General features: G+C 49.3%; 1 long non-coding RNA gene across 1 annotated transcript; it reads left to right on the top strand.

The window, feature by feature from the left end:
* The first annotated feature begins 1,202 nt into the window (after positions 1-1,202).
* On the top strand, positions 1,203-2,404 carry LOC136565134 (uncharacterized). Its single transcript, XR_010784810.1, has 2 exons — positions 1,203-1,405; positions 1,677-2,404. It is a non-coding gene; the product is annotated as an uncharacterized lncRNA (long non-coding RNA).
* The last annotated feature ends 2,405 nt before the right edge of the window (positions 2,405-4,809 follow it).

The following is a 4,809-nucleotide window of genomic DNA, read 5'->3' as shown; positions in this document are numbered from 1 at the left end:
ACTGGAGCAATCAAACTGAGTGTGGCACTCTGTCTGTCCGTCAGTCTGCCTGCCCTCGCTCCCTCTGAGCTTTTGAGCTGATTTCAAGTGCTTTCAACACAGAATTAGAGACCTTAAAGCTCAGAGGTGCCAGTGAGTGAGATGGAGAGATTCAGCTGAGCAGAGAAGAGCCATCACCCTGATCAAGTCATTAGGGAAGCAGCATGAGATGGAGGCACAGGAAACGGGGGACATCATTCAAGGCAACAGTCTCTTCACTTCAGACTTGATGGTGGCTTTTTTTCATGAGGAAAAGGAAGAGAAAAGACTTGAAAAGTTGTGCAACCTTCAAACTAAACCAAGCCTGGCACTGCTGGACAATCAGCCCTGCTCTGGTTGGCTGGGGAGGCCCTTGCTGTTCTCACCATGTTCACTGCGGGTACCTGCAGGGTCTGCCCCACCTTTTCCAGGAAGATTCCTTCTCCAAAAGGGTGGTCAGGCTCTGGCACAGCTGTCCAGAGCTGTGGTGGAGTGCCCATCCCTGGAGGGATTGAACAGAGACGTGGATGTGGTCTTGGGGACATGGCTTGGCAGCGGCCTTGGCAGCACTGGGGGAACAGTTGGATTGGATGATCTTGGAGTGCTTTTCCAACCTAAACAGCTCAAAGATTCAATGATTCTGTGGCTGGCTGCTCCTGGCTGACCAAGGTGGAGCCATAAAGCTGTGCTGGCAGTGGGAATGAGCCCAGGCTCTCCTGGCTTTACATGAGAACAGAACAGGCTCATCCTGCCTGGCCCTGTGAGGGGGATTTCCAGTGCTGCTTCCCACACCCTGACATTGTTCCAAAAACACCAAACCCTCCTAAACCATCCTGTCCTTGTTCTTCTGACACCTCTAGGCCTCCTTTTCTTCTTCCAAGCCGCAGCCTTGAAATTCCCAATTCCCACCTCCCCTCCACCAACAGCCACATCCTGCCTGGAATTACCAGTGCTAATTCATCATTTCCAGCACCAAACCAGCATTTTGCTTTCTTGTCCTTTTTGTATCCATAAAGAATCAGGGCAGGGGAATGACTTACAACAACAACAACAACCCAAAAAATCCTCAAGTAAATTAACATTGCAGCTGAGGTTTTACACGCATGAAAGTCAGGAAGTTCCAAGTTATGGTTCCCCCTTGTGGTGGTTTGACAGGAAATGTGTTTTTTTGGGATGCTGTGTTTTGGGCCAATGGATATTCAGACTTTAATATTGGCATTTAACCTGACCATTGAGACATGGACACGCCTCTGAGAACACGGAGTTAAAAGCAGAGCTCTCCCCTGGGAGGGTCCTCTTGGGTTTCCGGCGGGAAAGAGTTCGGGTCTCTCCCCCGGCCCAGCTGCTGGCTGGGCAGGGGGAGGGGAAAGCCATGAGGCCGAGAGAGGTAGGCCTGAGCCCGGGGGTGGAAGGGTGGAAGAGAGAGAAAGAGAGAGAGACACCGGGAGCCATCGGGCAGCCCCCCCTGAGAGACACAGAGGGAGAGAAAGAAAGAGAGCCGCTGCCTGAGACTGTAACCTTGAAGCTTGATAAACATGGGCCTGTGCCGGCAGCACGGCTGGGACGGAGAAGAGGGGGGGGGTTCAGCCGGCCGCTTGTAGGAGCTTTTAACCCCTTTTTAGAGAATGAGAACTTTACAGATCATTGACCTCTCCTAGAAGATAGAGTGGAAGATGAGGAAAGAAATGGGCCAGTGTGAGAGAGGCCTGGGCGAGTGAGAGATAGTAGAAGAATAGAGAAGAATCCTAGTGGGAAGAGATGATGGAGTGGCTTTTGCTGGACTCTTTTTGTATAGCCATGGACAGAACCATGTTCCTTGTGATACAGAGACTGCATTCTAGGGGGAGGCAATGGCCTCAGAACCAAGAGGGTTCAGTGTTGGTGCCCCTCGGCCCCAGGGGGTGAAAAAATATGGGGGGGACAGGTGTCCCAAAAGGAGAGATTGTGGGGACAGGTGTCCCAAAGGAGAGACTGTGCCTTTTTTGGATCAGGACAGAGCATCCTTAAAAGACAACCCTAGAAGCAGTTCTGGTCCGTGTTCAGTGGTGAGAGCACTGGACATGGAAAGGAAAAGTCACGACGGCAGATGTACTCCGGGCGGTGCCACGAGTGACACAGAAACACACGAGGCTTCAGCTGTGTTTCCAGGGGAAGCCCATGGTACAAGAAAGACTCCTCTCCTCTTGATGAACTGAAGATTGATTGTCTAAAAGGTGGTACTGGACCGAGAGTTGGTGATTTGAGGAACCAAATGTATTGTGTTGGAAATTTGGTGGGGGGAAGAGGAAATGCATTTGTGAAGTTTTCATTTTCCCTGTATGTGTGTGTTCCTTTTTATTTGTAGTTGTAGAGTAGTTAATAAAGTTCTGGTTCTTTTCTTTCCTAAGTAAGAGCCTGCTTTGCTTATTCCTGGTCACATCTCACAGCAGAAACCAGGGAGAAAGTATCTTCATGGGGGCACTGGCATTGTGCCAGTGTCAAACCATGACACCCCTGCAGCTGTAATTCTGGCACACTGCACATATATATTAAGACATTAAAGTTAGCCCCATAAACAGTCCTACAAAATACTACAGGCTCACAGGGGGGCCAATCTACGATGGCCAGGGGAGCCATAATTCCTGCTGCCCTGACTCCTGTGCGTGAGTTTCTCCCTCAAAAAAGGAATAAGTCAGCTCTCATTCACTTGTAATTCAGAGCTCAAGATGCTGATAGGGAAGAGAAAAGAGGGATTGTTCTTTCTGCTTCTTCTTCATTTTTTTTTTTAATTTTTTTTTTCTATTTTTTTTTCATTGCCCAGGCTGTTGTCTGGCTGCCTGCGATCAATGCTCTCCCTTTGTCTGACTTTGATATATCGGGAGGGATCTCAGATTTCTATTCCCAACCTCTCTCTCTCTCCGTGGCTGATCCAGCTCCCCAGCAAGGCACAGGCAGGCAATAGATAAGGGATAGCCTTTGATTGAATTTACTTAATTTATACTGCCGATGGGACACGGGAGGAATATTAAAATACAAATTAGCAGCTTTATATTTCCCAGGCATTGAAATCTCCCCTGCAGATAATGAGCTGCTAGAAGCTTATCTGCCTAGGGTCTCTCCCCAGCCACACCTATTCCCTTTCTCCCGAGATCCTGGAGTAAACAGTAGGAAAGTTGATAACTGGAGAGTTACAGTTTGAGTCCTTAAAATGACAATAACTCAGGCCAGCAGTTTTAAGCAGCTCTGACACTCTGGGGAAGCTGGCTCTGCCCACTCAGCTGGCCCACCCCAGCATACCCATGGAAATGGAGCTCCATTATCCATAGGAGCATCCTCTGGCAGTCCCAGCAACCCAGTGGCCTTCCTCTAACTGGATAAGATCCTCAGTTTGGGTGGGATATTTCATTCTGCTTGTCCCACAGATAAATCAGAGGTTTCTGTAACGCTGTGGTCATCTTTGGAAGTCACAGGTGGAAGGGTGAAGAAGCAGCAGAGGAAAAGCAGCAGTCATGGGGCAGTGGGATGGGACATGTTTTCCTGTGGAGCATAGCTAGAGGTGCAGGGATACCAGCAGAGGAACCCCAGAGAAGCTCCTGCAATGTTACATTTTCGTCCAATGGAGACTGTTAATTGGATCTCAACAAGAAATGTGCCAGCAGGTGAAGTGCTCAGCAGGAAGTGCCTCCAGGTACAGTAAACCAACAAATAAACTCAGCCTGGAGGTCAAACTGACCCTGATGTTAAACTAAGTTAAAAAAAACCTCTTCTCAACTAGGATCTTTAACTCAAACAGCAGTGAGCAAACATTCTCTGATGGGATTCTCAGGAAGGAAGGTGGATTTTGAAGCTGGGGCAATGAGCACCTGAATCCTGATCACCCAGAGCAGCTGCTCCTCCTCCAGAGGCTCCTGGGACAATTCTCTGCATTTGGCAGAAGGCATCAATTACAGGAGAAGTGATCTGCTGCACGGAGATCAGACACAGCCGGGGTGCTGAGGGGAGGGCAGGTGATACTCCCCACAAGCAGGAGAGCAGGGAGTATCCCTCCCTCCTCCCCAGCTCCTCCCCACACCGGGATCGGTGCTGGAATAGAGGAGGAGGAGGAGGAGGAGGAGGAGGAGGAGGAGGAGGAGGAGGAGTGGGCTCGGCACATTCCCAGCACACAGAGCAGCACAGAGCTCTGACCAACAAAAGAGATGTAAGTGCTGCTGACTGACCTCGTCCTCTCCCAGCACACAAATATGGCTCATCAGGCTCCTTCCTGGATGAGGAACAGTTCTGCAGGAATATTCTGTTTTCCTTGGTTTCTCACTGGAGAGCTGAAAAGATGGGATGTGATTGAGACAAAGATTTCCCTTGCCTTCCAGGCAGGAATTTACCTGCTTCCCACTGCCACCAAATCCATCCTGGATGTTTCACTGGAGACTTGATGTAGTTTCAGAGGGCACTGACACCTTTAATCCTGGTTTGGAGCAGAAGGATCTGACTTTATCCAATCCTGCTTGGCACAGGTGTGACTTTCAACCAACCTCCCAACTCTGATGAGTATCAGTGCCACAAAATAGCTGGATAACTCTTTCTCCATTAAAGAGCAGTCTGATCCGCTCACTTTTCTTCCCATTAGAAAGTAAAATGACCCAGGGAGTGACAAAATTATGCTGTCAAAAACAAGACAGTCACTTTGAAAATCAATAATCCCCCAAGGTGTTATTGTGAGTTAACAGCTCTCCCAGGCCCAAAGCACAGAGCTGGGATTAATGCTGTTCTTGCCACCTTCCCCACCAACATCCCTGCCACTGCTGCTCCTTGAGA

This window comes from Molothrus aeneus, chromosome 20, assembly GCF_037042795.1.
Source record: "Molothrus aeneus isolate 106 chromosome 20, BPBGC_Maene_1.0, whole genome shotgun sequence".
In the NCBI taxonomy this organism is placed as follows: Eukaryota; Metazoa; Chordata; class Aves; order Passeriformes; family Icteridae; genus Molothrus; species Molothrus aeneus.
Note: the sequence above shows the minus strand (reverse complement) of the source record. Positions and strands in the feature narration are given on the sequence as shown.